The 15,675-nt window shown below is 45.6% G+C and overlaps 1 protein-coding gene across 6 annotated transcripts in view; it reads right to left on the bottom strand.

The window, feature by feature from the left end:
- Positions 1 to 15,675, bottom strand: part of DENND11 (DENN domain containing 11) — a 52,973-nt gene that overhangs the window by 34,845 nt on the left and 2,453 nt on the right. The gene's annotated exons all lie outside the window — the stretch shown is intronic.

The raw sequence follows: 15,675 nt of genomic DNA on the forward strand, positions 1-15,675 counted from the left end.
CAAAGTCATTCAAAGAAGAGGGCCTTGGGCAGGAGCTGAGGGCATATGGCTGCCCAATACACGTGCTGCTGACTCGGCCACCAAGATGCTCAAGTGGGTCATCTCATCCACCACCTGCATGCTGGCTGAGTTCCCCGGTTACTCCAAAGCGCCAGGAGACCGGCCTTAAAGGAGCCTTCCATCTCCACCTTGAGATGAGCACAGTCTCCCGTCTAGCAAGGATATGGTCTTTGGTGACGTCATTCTGCTTAATTACTTCCAAACCTCCTTCCTTTCACGGCCTCACTTCCAAGGGCATGTTTTTACCCTCTCCCCCCATTTCCCTTCCTTAACCCCCGCACCCCCCCCCCACCCCAGCCCTGAGATCTTGCTCCATCTTGTCCTTCTACAGCTACTAACTTTGACAAACCTCAAACTCTGTATTTTGATTCACATTTTCATTGACCTCTTTGTGGCATTTGAGAATTCCTCAAAAATTCCTTCCTTGTTCTCCTTGACTCCAATGATAGGCTACTACTTTGGTTCTTTTCCTACTTCTCTGATCTAGGTAGTTGTTTCCTTCCCCAACTCTTTCTCCGCTCTCCCCAGGCGAGGCCCACATCCTAGGTTCAGCCGTCGGTTCTTTGCTTCCAGAACCTTGGGGCTCATTCACTCATCACTAATTACTGAGTTTCTACTGAGCTAGATGCTGGAGCTACAAAGTCAACTGAGACATAGTCCCTGACCTCAAAGAGATTAGAGTCCAGGGATAAGCAAGGAGACCAGATGATTACACTTCCAGGGGATAAATGCCGTGACAGAGGGGAACGTGGGATTTTAGAACGAAGCAGGCATGGGCATCCATCAGACTGAGGGAATCAGAGATACGCGCAATTAACAGTGTTACCCAGAGACTTGACAGAACACCATGGAATATTTCCTACTATTATTTTCTTACATATTCAAAAATTTTCAAAGCAGAAACACTAAGCTACGTGTGAGATTTCACTTTTATTTTTTTCCTAACAGCTTTACTGAGATACAATTCACATACCATACAGTTTACTCACTCAAAGCAAACAATTCAAGGGAGAGTTGTGTAATCATCACATTTTCGACTTTCTCCCATTTTTACGTATGAGGAAACAACGAGACCGTAAGGGAACTTGCTTCGTCACCCCTAACCAGCTGAGCGGGTGCCCTGCAGGGGCTGTCAGGAGCTGAGGGGCCTGGCCTGGACTCCCTGCATGAGGCTAGACCGGTCACCTGGCGGTGGATGGTGTAGCAGTTAGACACGCACCTGGGCTGGGTTAGACTTGGCTTCAAGGCTTGGTTTTGCTACAAGCTGTGCAACCTTTGGTAAAACCTCTTGGGAGTCTTGGTTTCCTCATTGCAACATGAGGGCAATTCAGGAAGTGAGGAGGCTGACTCACCTGTAAGATCGCTCCCAGCTACTTAATTCCCAACTCCAGTGATGGGAAAAACATAATTAAAAATAAATTCTTGAGTATCCAGTACAAGAGGGATCCGAATTCCCTGAAGACAGAGGCTTGCATGCTTCCCTCGTGCTCTGAGCACCTGGCACAGGTCTCGGCGTTCCTCACTGACTGGCCTTGGCCAGGTGGGACAGAAATGCGTGAAATGACCCTTCCAAAGGCGGAGGAGGGTGGGAAAAGTTGGAGGATGCGGGGGGCAGCGGAAGCAGCAGGCCGTGGGATGGTCTGCCCAGGAGTGGACGGCGGCCCTGTGAGTGTAATGGGGTGGCAGGGATTGCGGGGTTTTCTTTTAGAACAAACTTTCGTAGACATGAGAAATGCCATCAGGAATGCAGCCAACAGCACTTGCAGATCATTGCCTGGAACATCAGCGAGGTCGCGAATCCAGTCTCCAAACATGGCAGACAGCACAGAGGGTTACCCAATCCCATATTCACAGCCTAAGAGCTTTCAAGTAGTTTACTTTCAAGAGAGGAATCATGAATCTGACTAATAGTGAGCTAAAACAAAATGCATGGAAAGGCAAATGAGTATTTTATAATACAGGCTAGAAGGATGTTGTGTGTGTCTGGGTTAAAGACAAGAAAAAGCACAGCGCACTCTGAAAGAGGGGTGAACTTGGGGATAAAGGTAGTCCCATATTTTCCCCTTACCATCCAGGCCCACCGTCTCCAGAGTTCAGTGGCTTTCTGCCTGTGGAGTGCCTCAGGACCCCCAGGGAACTTGAGAAGGTACCGGGGCCAACCCCAGATATACGGGATCATGGTCCCTACCTCGTGCCACGTGGGCAAGTCTGCTGGTGAGCTCCTGCTTCAGCCTCTGTGTATACGGTCCTAACCCCTCACGATGGCAGATGGCTGGCCTAGGAAGAGACAGCCTGGGACAGAGCTGTGATGCCCCTCAGGTAGACTCTGTCTGCCTCCCTCACAGAACCTGCTTCCTCTCCCTGAGCTAACTGCGTCTCTTTCCTCCAACCCGGCTGGTCCATGACTGGTTAAAACTTTAACTGACCTCAACTTTTTTACTGGAAGCTAAGTACAGAAGAGCACACAAGTCTTAATTACCCGGCTCAGTGACTTTTCCCAACAGGCACATAGCTGTGTAACCAAGCACCCAGATCAAGCAGCAGAACAGCATCTGCACATCAGAAGCCTCTCTCCACGGGAACTGTTATCTTGACCTCTAACACTGTAAATTAGCTTGGCTGCTTTGAAATGTATATGGACACAATCATAGTTTGTACTTTTGTGTCTTCTTTTGCACAATACTTTTTTTGCAAGATTCATTCGTGTTGATACACAAAAGCAATAGTCTGTTCATTTACTCCTTCCATCCTGTGCATGGAACACAGTGGCTATTTAACTGCTGATGCACATTTAGCTTATTTCCAATTTGAAGCTATTACAAACAGACCGCTGTAAAAATTCCTATGCTTGTCATCTGGTGAACACACGTGTGGTGGCTTTGTAACGCGTCAGCCTGCCTGGGCTGAACCATGCTGCTCAGAATTCCCTTCCTCGTATGTTTCCTGGTGAGACAGGCAATGCGGAAAGGAAGCGGTACGCATATCGTATTCACTCAGACGGCTGGTCCAGAAGCGTCGGGCACCTCACGTGCACTGTGGCTCATCTGCAGGCCACCTCGACTGGGGGCGGGCGGTGAGGTGGCAGCCAAGCCTGTAAATGCTGGACCCACCCCTGGATCCTCTCTCACCTTCTCTGACTCCTAAGCCAGGTGTGTGTTTAGTTCCATAACGAAGGGCATCAGCTTCATCGGGACACCCACATCATTAAAGCTGGAGGCAGACTGACCTGGGTTCCTGTACAACCTCATGGGTGTCAGCTTCTCTCCATCTTCCCAACCATACCCTCTTCTTCCATGACTGCCCGCCCGGTAGAGTTCAAGCTCCATCATCAGGCGGAAAGACAGCAGCTTCACACAGCCTGTCTAGCCAGCTCCCACAACTGGGTAAGATCAAATTCTTGCAATAAATCCCTTCAGACATCTCCTAGTGGTTCTGTTTCTTTGATTAAACTTTGACTGACATAATATGCACACATTTCTGCTGACAACATCCCTAGGAGTAGAACTACTGTAAAAATGTCTACATCACTAGAAACTAAGAAACCTTCAATAATTCCCAAAGCAGTGTTTCCCAAAGCTTATGCTAATAGGGCTTCTGCGAAAAAGAAAACAAATTTTTAAAAAGACATCTCGGCCAAATTATCTCAGGTTAAACAAGGATAGACACACTTCTCTACTGCAGAACTTCTCAGAGGCTTTAATACGTTACTCTGCATTGTGAATTTCTGAGACCTTAATGTTTCCAAAATTTTTTGCCCAATAAACCTATTTTTAAGAAGCATCCTAAGGGAATTTTTAACCTCGGGAAACAAACTGAGGGTTGCTGGAGTGGTGGGGGGTGGGAGGGATGGGGTGGCTGGGTGACAGGCATTGGGGAGGGTATGTGCTATGGTGAGCGCTGTGAATTGTGCAAGACTGTTGAATCACAGATCTGTACTTCTGAAACAAATAATGCAATATATGTTAAGAAAAAAAAAAAAGAAGAAGAAGATATCAGGAGGGGAAGAATGAAGGGGAGTAAGTCGGAGGGGGAGACGAACCAGGAGAGACGATGGACTCTGAAAAACAAACTGAGGGTTCTAGAGGGGAGGGGGTTGGGGGGAATGGGTTAGCCTGGTGATGGGTATTAAAGAGGGCACTTTTTAAAAATAATTTTTATTGTTATGTTAATCACCATATATTACGTCATTAGTTTTTGATGTAGTGTTCCATGATTCATTGTTTGTGCATAACACCCAGTGCTCCATGCAGAACGTGCCCTCTTTAATACCCATCACCAGGCTAACCCATCCCCCCACCCCCCTCCCCTCTAGAACCCTCAGTTTGTTTTTCAGAGTCCATCGTCTCTCATGGTTCGTCTCCCCCTCCGACTTACTCCCCTTCATTCTTCCCCTCCTGCTATCTTCTTCTTTTTTTCTTAACATATATTGCATTATTTGTTTCAGAAGTACAGATCCGTGATTCAACAGTCTTGCACAATTCACAGCGCTCACCATAGCACATACCCTCCCCAATGCCTATCACCCAGCCACCCCATCCCTCCCACCCCCCACCACTCCAGCAACCAAGAGGGCACATTCTGCGTGGAGCACTGGGTGTTATGCACAATGAATCATGGAACACTACATCAAGAACTAATGATGTAATGTATGGTGATTAACATAAAAAAATTAAAAAAAACCTAATGATGTATGGTGATTAACATAACAATAAAAAATTTTAAAAAAAGAAGCATCCTAAGGGACTACTTTTATAGAGGGCATTTTTTTTTTTTTAATATGCTAGTATACAAGAGGATGCAAGTTGACCTCAGTCAGTATCCACTCTTCCTTTCTTACACAGAATATCCTATATTTAGCCAGGCACGTGGCCTTTCAAATGACAACTATGTTTCTCAGTACTTTCTTGCATGTAGGTAAGGCTACATGAGTCAGTCCTAGCCAGTGGGATCCGGACAGAAGTGAGGTGTCTAGTTGCCAAGAAGTACCTCAAAGGGAGGGAGTATGCTGCCCCTTCCTCCATCCTGCTGCCTGGGATGTGGATGTGGTGACGAGTCGTCACGAATCTAGGTTCCCGGATGAGCCCATGGATCTGAGCCAGCCTTTCCGCCCTAGGCCAGCTATCTCCTGTTGCATGGAAGAGAAATCGACTCCTATGTTGATGAAGCCACTGTTCATTTGGGTGCCTGGGATTCACGGCCAATTCCCCATGTTACTCAATACAACTGACCTGTAGAATGAAGCCCCCGTTCCTCAGCCTGGTTCTCAAAGCCACCATCCTTGCTCCTTTGTGCCTGTCTAATCCTCACTGTACAGAAACTCAAAGACTCAGACGGAGGGAAATGACATCCTGGTAGTGACATTCTTATCTTCTAGATGGATGCGAGTCCCTCAGGGGAAAGTTCCATAGGGGCGGGCTGGTGGATCATGGAATGAACACCTGCTCCGGAACACAGCTCTGGGAATAGTTCTCTTTATCTTAAAGGAAGGATGCTTCTGCTGACACACTCCTTCAATGAAAGGAAAGTAGATGAAGCTACTCTGGTCCTCACCCCAGAAAACATAATCACTGTCTAAGATGTCTATCTCCACAGGAGAAGGGACTCCTTCAAGACAGGAACTTCGCTTGTTTATCTTCAGATCCTAACACAGCACACTGCTTAGCCCAGGACTGGTATTAAAAATAATAATAAAGAGATGCCTGGGTGGCTCAGTCGTTGGGCGTCTGCCTTCGGCTCAGGTCATGGTCCCAGGGTCCCGGGATCGAGCCCCGCATCGGGCTCCCTGCTCGGCGGGAAGCCTGCTTCTCCCTCTTCCACTCCCCCCTGCTTGTGTTCCCTCTCTTACTGAGTCTCTCTCTGTCAAATAAATAAATATCTTAAAATAATAATAATAAAAGAAAGAAAAACAGCTTTATTGTGGACAGGCATTTTTTAAAAAAGCTAATCGACGAATTAATGTTAATCACCTTAGGGGTAATGATATTGTGGTTATGTAAGAAAATGTCCTTCTTCCTTGGAGGTTTATACTCAAGAATTTAGGAGTAAAGTATCATCGCATCTGCACTTACTTTCAAATGGCTCAGGGGGAGAAAAAAAAAAGTATTTCTGTACATAGTCAGTTCTGATATGATGCTTGCTGAATTAGTGTCAACACAATTGAGATATGAGAGAACAATCTGAGCATAGGGAATTTCACATTTCCTTATGCTATAGATCCAAAGCAATTTCAATCAAAATCCCAACAAGTTATTTGTGGAAATTGAAAAATTAATTCTAAAGTTCATATGGAAAGGCAAAGGCCCCAAATAATCAACACAATACTGAAGAAAAAGTCAGGAGGACTGACACTACCCAATTCCAAAACTTAGTATAAAAACTACAGTAATCAAGACAGTGATTAGACAAGATTAGACAAACAGATCAAGGGAACAGAATACAGAGCCCAGAAACAGACCCATGCAAATACAGTCAGCTGATCTTTGCCAACCGAGCAAAAGCAATACAATGGAGAAAGGATAATCTTTTCAACAATGGATGTCCACAGGCAAAAAACCAATCTAGATACAGACCTTATACCTTTCACAAAAATTAATTCTATATGAATAGTATACTTAATTGCAAAATACAAAATTATAAAACTTCTGGAAGGTAACACAGGAGAAAATCTAAGTGACCCTGTGTTTAGCAATGAGTTTTTTAGATACACCAGGAGTACAATCCATGAGGAAAAAACTGGGAAGTTGTACTTCATTAAAATTTAAAACTTCTGATCTGTGGAAGACACCATTAACAGAATAAAAACAAGCCAGAGACTGAGAGAAAATATTTGTAAAAACATACTTGATAAAGGCTTAAATCCAAAATATCCAAAGAGCTCCTAAAACACAACATTAAGAAAATATGAACACCCAGGGGCACCTGGGTGGCTCAGTTGGTTGGGCAACTGCCTTCGGCTTGGGTCATGATCCTGGAGTCCTGGGATGGAGTCCCACGTCGGGCGCCCAGCTCAGCGGGGAGCCTGCTTCTCCCTCTGACCCTCTTCCCTCTCGTGCTCTCTCATTCTCTCTCTCTCTCAAGTAAATAAATAAAATCTTAAAAAAAAAAGAAAATATAAACACTTTATATTTAAATAACATTAATTTACATAAATATTTTATGTAAATTATGTAAATAATTTACACAACATAAAATTAAAAACAATTTAAAAAATAGACAAAAAAAATCCTTAAAAATGTGTGTGTGTGCACACATATATACGTATATATATGCGACTCCTGATCTCAGGTCATGAGTTCAGCCCCACACTGGGGGTAGAGATTACATAAAAAAATAAAATCTTTTAAAAAAATACATATATTTTTTTCTTTTTTAAAGATTTTATTTATTTATTTGAGAGAGAAACAGCATGAGAGGGGAAAGGGTCAGAGGGAGAAGCAGACTCCCCGCCGAGCCGGGAGCCCGACGCAGGACTTGATCCCAGGACTCCGGGATCATGACCCAAGCCAAAGGCAGTCGCTCAACCAACTGAGCCACCCAGGCGCCCAATACATATATATTCTTTAAATAAAAATAAAAAATGGATGGGCGCCTGGGTGGCTCAGTTGGTTAAGCAACTGCCTTCGGCTCAGGTCATGATCCTGGAATCAAGTCCCACATCAGGCTCCCGGCTCAGCGGGAAGCCTGCTTCTCCCTCTGACCCTCTCCCCTCTCATGCTGTTTCTCTCTCTCTCTCAAATAAAATAAAATCTTTAAAAAAAATAAAAATAAAAAATGGATGAAAGATTGGAACAGTCATCACACCAAACAAGATCTACAGATGGCAAATTAGATGGCAAATTAGCATAAGAAAAACATGCTCAAGGGGCGCCTGGGTGGCTCAGTCGTTAAGCCTCAGCCTTCGGCTCAGGTCGATCCCGGGGTCCTGGGATCAAGCCCCACATCAGGCTCCCTGCTCAGCGGGAAGCCTGCTTCTCCCTCTCCCACTCCCCCTGCTTGTGTTCCCCTCTCTCGCTGTGTCTCTCTCTGTCAAATAAATAAATAGAATCTTAAAACAAAGAAAAACATGCTCAAAATTATATGTCATCAGAGAATTCCAAATCAAAACAACAAGATTCTACTATACACCTATTAGAATGGTCAAAATCCAAAACACTGAAAGCACCAAATGCTATGTATAGCAATGGGAAATCTCATTCATTGCTGGTGGGAATGCAAAATGGTACAACCACTTTGGAGGACAGTTTGGCAGTTTCTTACAAAACTAAACATTCTTCCCACACAATCAGGCAATCACACTCCTTTTCACAGTTATCGAATGAGTGAAAGCTTATGTCCACACAAAAGCCTGCACATGAATGCTTACAGCAGCTTTATTTATAATTACCCCAAACTGGAAGCAACCAAGGTGTCCTTCAACAGGTGAATGGATAAACAAACTGAGGGACATCCAGACAATAAAATACTATTCAGAAATAACGAGCTATCAAGCCACAAAGACATGAAGGCACCTCAAGTGCATATTACTAAGTGAAAGCAGCAGTCTGAAAAGGCTACATACTACATAATTCCAACTCTGTGACATTCTGGAGAGAGACAGTAAAAAGATCAGTGAATAAAGAAGGATGAACAGGTGGAGCACCGAGGATTTTCAAGGCAGTGAAACTATTTCTGTATGATACTGTTACAGAGGATACATAACAGTATGCATTTTTCAAACCCACAGAACATAAAACACAAAGAGTAAACCCTAATGTAGACTATAGGCTTTAGTTAACAATTTATCAATACTGGTTCATCAATTGTAACAAACATCCCACAGGAATGCTAGATGTTAATAATACAGGGAAACTGGGTGGGAAGGTGGTATAGGAACTCTCCCTACTTTCTGCTCAGTTTTCCTGTAAATCTGAAACTGGTCTAAAAAAAATTTAAATTAAAAAAATAAATAGACGAATTAACCTAGGTTAATTACCCTAGGATTGGTAATGATATTGTGGTTACATAGGAAAATGGCCTTATTCTAAGGAGATTTTTCCTCAAGTATTCAGAAATGAAATGGTACGCCTGGAACTTATTGTCAAAGAGTTCAGCAGAAAAAGATAAGCAAACCTATCTACATAGTCAGTTCTGCTATAATGCTGGCTGAATTTGTTCCAAAGCATTTGATACATTAGGGGACAATTTGATTACAGGGGATTTCCTGTTTGCTGATTCGTGATTTTGATCACAAGGGTCACAACGTGAATGCTGAAAACAGCACCCAGCTGAAATGAGCCACAGAGAAATACACAAAACGCACCCCCTTCCACACCTCAAGCCCTCACGCGTTACCCGAGTTCACCATGTTAGGAGCTGCGCCTGCCATTTCTAGGGTCACTACTGTCCATCAAATGTCACACAGCCCTGCTTCCATGTCACTATAAATCACAAGCTCAACCCTTCCGACAACCATCTTCATATGCAAAGTCAAGTCTTAAGGTAAAGTGCCATACTTGGAGTATTTTTGTATTTCTTAACTAGTTACGGTATATAAAATTGTCCTACCATTTGTATTAGGTTCCCATCTTTTTTTAAACTTGTCACTGACAGTTTCTGAGTGCTGTGCCCTGACCCCATCTTCTATATAAATCTTGTGACTTTTGCTGCAAGTCTTTAATAGCACAGTGATTTTTTTTTAGGAATGCATGTTTCACATCATAGCGGAGCTGTGTAAGGATGAAGCAAATATGGCAGAGTGTCCACAAATGGGGGTGGACTCTAAGTTTTCACTGCAGTATTCCTCCAACTTTTGAGGTTTAAAAAATTTCAACACACAAATTGGGGAACATAATGTAAATAATAGGGATGTGAAAAAAAAGCAGGACGGACTTTGCAAAAGCAAAATATAATGGAGGCAATGCACAATAAGTAATATCGAAAATAATGAGTCACTGTGGCTAAAGGTCATGCTTAACAGAAATATTACACTACTTGCAAAAATTGGAAACCAGCTTACATACACAACTTGTAGAGGCTTAAAGAAAAGTGATTCTGCAAAAATAAAATCATTTTGGCGAGCCCAGAAGGATTTGACAGAGAAGACTCATCTGAGGGGTCATCAATCAAAGAGAAAGGAGTCAACGATGACAAGTGCCTTTCCCCCTCACTTTCTCTCCTTCCTCCCTCCTCTTGGCCACCCGTGGACCCACCTCGCGGCCCTGCCTCGCAGCTAGCTGCAAAGACAACTTATAGGGAAGGGCCACATGGGGCCAAGTGCGTTACGTACAGCCAGCCATTCAATAAATATCGGCAGAGCAGAACTTGGCAGCAAGTGCCAGGGGCTGGGCTCAGGCAAAGGCAAATATGTCCCTGTTGAAAGGAATCTGGACTGCCCAGCTTATTGGGCGGGCAGCTCAGTCACCCAGGGGGAGCCAGAGGGCAAGGCTGAGGCTGGCTGTGGACACACAGATGGTGTGAACCTGCCACTCCGCTGTTCTGCAGGTCAGCCCGGCAGCTGTGTGGCTGCTGGTGCCTCCCAGGGCTGATGCCTGACAGCTCCTGAGTTCGCTGAGCCCTACGCCGTCCCATCCCCGACAACCAGGACGGCCTCAGCCTTCTTTCTGCTTCTGTGCAGTCTCTGGGAGAGCAGACCTCAGTGCTGCTCCTGCTGCCTGCTAGAAATCCAGCTCAAATCCAGTATTTCGTGATCCAATCAAGAAATGGGCAGAAGACATGAACAGACATTTTTCCAAAGACATCCAAATGGCCAAGAGACAGATGAAAAAGTGCTCAACATCGCTCAGCATCAGGGAAATCCAAATCAAAACCTCAATGAGATACCCCCTCACACCAGTCAGAATGGCTAAAATTAACAAGTCAGGAAATGACAGATGTTGGCAGGGATGCGGAGAAAGGGGAACCCTCCTACACTGTTGGTGGGAATGCAAACTGGTGCAACCACTCTGGAAAATAGTACAGAGGTGCCTCACAAAGTTCAAAATAGAGCTACCCTACGACCCAGCAATTGCACTACTGGGTATTTACCCCAAAGATACAAATGTAGGGATCCGAAGGGGTACGTGCACCCCGATGTTTATAGCAGCAATGTCCAAAATAGCCAAACTATGGAAAGAGCCAAGATGTCCATCGACAGATGAATGGATAAAGAAGATGTGGGGTGTGTGTGTGTGTGTGTGTGTGTGTGTGTGTGTGTGTGTATATAATGGAATATTATGCAGCCGTCAAAAGGAATGAAAGCTTGCCATTTGCAATGACGTGGATGGAACTGGAGGGTATTATGCTGAGCGAAATGTCAATCAGAGAAAGACATTATATGATCTCACTGATATGAGGCATTCTTAATCTCAGGAGACAAAATGAGGGTTGCTGGAGTGGTGGGGGTGGGAGGGATGGGGTGGCTGGGTGATAGACATTGGGGAGGGTGTGTGCTATGATGAGCACTGTGAATTGTGTAAGACTGTTGAATCACAGATCTGTACCTCTGAAACAATACATTGTATGTTAAAAAGAAGAAGATAGTAGGAAGGGAAAAATGAATGGGGGGAAATCAGAGGGAGAGATGAACCATGAGAGACTATGGACTCTGAGAAACAAACTGAGGGTTCTAGAGGGGAGGGGGGTGGAGGGATGGGTTAGCCTGGTGATGGGTATTAAAGAGGGCACGTTCTGCGTGGAGCACGGGGTGTTATACACAAACAATGAATCATGGAACACTACATCAAAAACTAATGATGTAATGTATGGTGATTAACATAATAAAAAAATGGTTCTCAAAAAAAAAAAAGTATTTCGAGTAGACAGAGCAAGGATCTTAACCAAAATGATCGCTAAGGGGAAACACATGACTTCCCTTCCTCCTCCTCTCCCTCCTGTTGCATGGTTCCCAATCACCAATTTCCTCTTGAACACAGGGGAAGGGAAGGAAAAATAAGAAGAAAACAGAGAGGGAGGCAAACCCTAAGAGACTAACTCTCAGAAACAACCAGAGTTGCTGGAGGGGAGGTGGCTGGGCGGATGGGGTAACAGGGTGATGTGATGAGCGCTGGGTGTTATATACGACTGATGAATCACTGACCTCTACCTCTGAAACTAATAATACACTCTATGGTAATTCAGTTGAATTTAAATTAAAAAAAAATTTCCTCTTGAGGTCTTCACATCAGAAACAGGGGCTATAGGGGCGCCTGGGTGGCTCAGTTGGTTAAGCGACTGCCTTCTGCTCAGGTCATGATCCCGAAGTTCTGGGATTGAGTCCCACATCAGGCTCTCACCTCGGCAGGGAGCCTACTTCCTCCTCTGACCCTCTCCCCTTCTCATGCTGTTTCTCACTCTCCCTCTCGCTCTCTCTCAAATAAATAAATAAAATCTTAAAAAAAAAAAAAGAAACAGTGGCTGTGTCAGCTCATGGTCCTGTTACAGCTCCTTCTGACCTCAAGATGGAGCTTTGCACCCCTCTTTCCTCCCCAAAATATGCCTTTTTTTTTTTTGTACTCGGTCCATCAGCTTCTTTTCATCAGCATACACACCTCCGCAAATTCCGGCCGGGAAGTAAGAAGGAATCTTGTCTCCGGAAGAAAGGCAAGAATCCAGGGGTACTTGTAGTCCCAACACCACATTCGCCTCATTTCCTTAGGAGGCCACCAAATGCCAGAGAAGGCAGAAACCTCAAAAGACTCCAAACACCAGAAAAGGAAACGGCCTCTACTGACTTTCGGTCTTAAATGGTTTTAAATAGTTTTAAAACCACCTGGGATGAGAGTATGAGCCAAGCAAAGGAAGAATCAGTATAAAGAAACGTAAGGCAGGAAGAAATCAATCCTGATGATTTCAAGTCAGCCCTAGGCCAATCCATGGCTGAATTCCAATGAATTAATTTTAGGTGGAAAAAACCGTACCATTTCACAGGCCCTGTATCATGTTACCCTAGGCAGCGGGGTGCGGTGGGAGGGCAGGCCCCGGAGACCCAGTTCGCTGCCGAGCTCTGCTCTCTCTGCTCCATGACTTCAAATGGCTTAATGGCTCAGTGCATCCGCTTTTCTCACCATGACAGGGACGAGCAGTACTGGAAGGGTCAGAGGTCAGGTCCCTGTAAACCCCCAGCCCAGCTCCCGGCCACAGTGGGCCCCCCGTAACTGGTGGCCATGATGACTCCCACTCCTGCTTTACTCTCATCTCTTAAAGGAAGAAACAGAATTCATAGTCGATGGCCACAAACGGACTTCTCCCTGAAAACCACAAGCAGGTGAATCACCGGTAGCCGGGGAAGATTCTGCCAATGTGGGATGAATGAAATGAACCACAGCTGTATTCCACTGACATCTGAGGGAGCTACTGAGAAAGGATGTGGCACGGGTAACCATTCTAAGGCCCTCCTGGTTGACCAGCAGTACGGGCCCTCTCTTTGCCCTTTTGAGCTGGCTATTCTTAGGACTGTTCTTTGCGTTGCAAAATTATGTTCCAAATCTTCCATTCTCATTCTACTTTGTCACTTCCCCAGCCATGGCTGGAGCCATTTACTATCCGCGCAAGTCAGGTGACCCGGGCAGTGCTCCAGGCTTGTGCCTAGGCCCCCACACCTAACCCGAATCTGCGGCGCCCCCCTCATCCCCACTGCGTAAAAGAAAATGCTGGGATTGTGAGGACTTCATGGGGAATATATGGAGATTAAAATTAGTGAGTGATCTTAAACACTCATGTGACAAACAGGAGCGCTGAGACAGAATTAAACAGGTGTTGAGGTATAATTTAGGCAGTGGCTAGCGGCTGAGGGAGGAACAGGTAGTAATTCATTCCTCATCAGGAAGCACAAAGCGAAATGGGGGATCTTATAAAAACCTCAGCTCTCCTCCTTTCGGCCTTCCCCAGCGGCCCAAGGCAAACACACAATGCATAGGAATTCCCCCCAGGCTCCCCACGAAATAAATCGGTGTGTGGGGGGGGGGGATGTAGCCTTTTAAAGTGGATTTCTTATCAAGAAACACTCCAGTGATTCACTGGTGTCAGACATTGTGTCCAAAGCCTTATCTGCCGCAGGCCCACACACCAGAGGGCAGAAAAAAAGAAAATTTTACTAGAAACTCAAAGAACAAAATACAAATGAAAAATCTGGGCTTGAATCATGGGTTGAACACAATGAAAAAACAAGATTCTGGCTGCCAAACCTCTTCCACCTGGCTTGCATAGTTAGCATCTGGGCCTGGTTTCAATAGCTTTGTAGCCCAGATGGCCAGCACGGCCATCCTAAGGGCTCTCTGCTCCAGGGAGAGACTGAATGAATGAGTGAGTGAGTGAGTGAGTGAGTGAGTGAGTGAGTGAGTGAGTGAGTGAGTGAGTGAGTGAGTGAGTGAGAGAGAGAGAGAGCGAGCACGCGCCTCTCCACTTGAACCTGAAGTCCCTAGTCCTCACATCATTTATAGATTGGCCAGCATAATTTTCAAGCCATGAATCCAAAGAAAATCATATTCTTTATGCCTCTACCCTCTTCTCTGATTCTTCCTACAGATGCCCAATCGAAAACCTAGAGTCTCATTGCCATACCCCAGACTGGGAATCACTAGGCGTAGTCCTGCCGGACGTGTGCACACCCGCCCAAACCCCAACAAGGACCCACTCCTCCCTCACACCCTCTCTTCAACCCCTTTCACCGCAAGGACCACGCCCACCCCACAGATGCAGCACAGCTGTGCCTTCTCGCCTACATCTCTCGCCCTCTTGGGTGCACAGGTGTCAACAGTTACATATGCCAGGTGGGAAGCTGAATGAAATCGCCACGGGCCGGGCAGTAAATGACTGGGTGGTCTGGAGAGAAGGGAGGAGCTCCTAGGGAAGGAAACAGGACACAGGTGCAAGAAACATGGGGGAGTGGAGCGGTTAAGCAGGCAAGAGAAGATCCAGACAATTTCTCCCACGTGAGAAGTTCTGTGAAATGTCCTGATTTTTGTAAAGAAGCCAGCATTCGCTTTACTATTTTTGGTATGACAGGCTAAGGAAGGGCAAAAGTCTTGGTGGACCCAGGTGACTAGCACTACGCTCTAAGTAACTGAGCCACCTGGCCACTCCTGGTGGACCAAGAGTAAATAGTTAACACACGGCAGGTCTGCCTCGGTAGCAGAGTCAGGAGGGCACTGAACTAAAACCAGGAGACATGGCCTGGTCCCGTGATGTCTCCAGCTCACTGGGCAACGGAGGGCTATCTAGACCATGACTCCCTCACCCATCACACAGGGGGACAGCGCGGGAGCTCTGAGTCCTGGTGCTACCCTTGGAGGATCCGGAAACCTCAGGAGAATTCATTCCAACCTCCACTTCAGGAGATGTACCATGTAATTTTCACTTTACAGAGGTTCTATTAGTATTTCTACAAGATGCCAAGTGCCATCTTAGATGGCGATAGATGACAAAAGAGAGGTAAGTTAGTGGGCAGGGAACAACAGCTTTCCAAAAAAACAAAACCCACCAACCGAAGTGAAACACACATTCTCTTCCCTGCCTCTCCCTCTGCTCCTTCCCTTCCTCCCTACTCCCCAGACACAGTAATGATAAAAAATTGGGGGACAGAGGTTCAGGCAATGCAGTACACTAGAAAGACAACTGGACTGAGAGCCAAGTGTGGATTGG

This window comes from Eumetopias jubatus, unplaced genomic scaffold (genome assembly GCF_037043125.1).
Source record: "Eumetopias jubatus isolate StellerSeaLion01/CBP00866 unplaced genomic scaffold, mEumJub1_p1.0 scaffold_14, whole genome shotgun sequence".
NCBI lineage: Eukaryota > Metazoa > Chordata > Mammalia > Carnivora > Otariidae > Eumetopias > Eumetopias jubatus.